The sequence below is a fragment of the Octopus bimaculoides genome, chromosome 27 (assembly GCF_001194135.2).
Source record: "Octopus bimaculoides isolate UCB-OBI-ISO-001 chromosome 27, ASM119413v2, whole genome shotgun sequence".
NCBI lineage: Eukaryota > Metazoa > Mollusca > Cephalopoda > Octopoda > Octopodidae > Octopus > Octopus bimaculoides.
In genome coordinates this window covers 16,124,938-16,126,165 of record NC_069007.1, presented here as the reverse complement: position 1 = coordinate 16,126,165, position 1,228 = coordinate 16,124,938, and positions in this window count along the sequence as shown.

Sequence of the window (1,228 nt, the reverse complement as noted above, 5' to 3'; positions counted from 1 at the left end):
TATATATGTATATATATATATATATATGTATTGTTGTACTTGGGGATGGTCATATTGCCAGTTTAGCCAATAAAAACACACGCACTGTATATTTGGTGTTAATTTGCTTCAGCTTTATATTACATTAATCTTAATCTTATTTCGGCCAGAGTTCTTTCGTCACACTTCTGTGACCTCATCAGTGGTCCTTTGTTTCCTTCTTTCTTATGTGTGTCTCACCTTGCTAACTATCAGCCATTTATATATGTATATATTTGAAGATAAGTTCATAAATATACATAATATATACATAAATACATATTTATTCAGAAACATATACGCATATATATTTACATATATATCGCAATATGCGTTTGCATATGCGCGTATGTGTGTGTATATGCGCGTATGTGTGTGTCTGTATATATATATATATATATATATATATACATACGTACAGACAGACATGAATATTTTGAAGCACATACATTCATGCATACATACATATATACAAACATAAATACACACATGAATATATGCATGCATACATACATTCATACATACATGCATGGATGCATACACACATGCATACATGCATGCTTATCTATATAAATACACGCACACACACACATTCGCTGACGCATGCGCACACACGTACACATATATTTAAACAAGAATATTGTTGGAAGTGAGTTCGAAGTTTTTGCGAGTTAAGCCATTGTCCTTCTGCTGCAGCACGACGACGGCTCAACTGTCCGAAACTTCGAAGTTACTACTATTAATGATATTCTAGTTTATGAGCATACGAGTACTTTACCAAAGTACAGAGTAAGCCTTCAGTTTAATGTAAAACTGTTTTTATCATAACTAAACAAAAAAAAAAAATTACACAGACACACACATACGCGCATATACACACACATACGCGCATATGCAAGCGCATATTGCGATATATATGTAAATATATATGCGTATATGTTTCTGAATAAATATGTATTTATGTATATATTATCTATATTTATAAACTTATCTTCAAATATATACATATATATATATTTTAATTATATATTATTTTATCATATATATGTTATGCCAATATATACATATATATACCCATATATGTTTGTATGTACACACACACACACACACACATATATATATATATATATATATATATATATATACATTTATATACATATATACATATATAGATATATATATGTATATATATATATATATCTATATATAT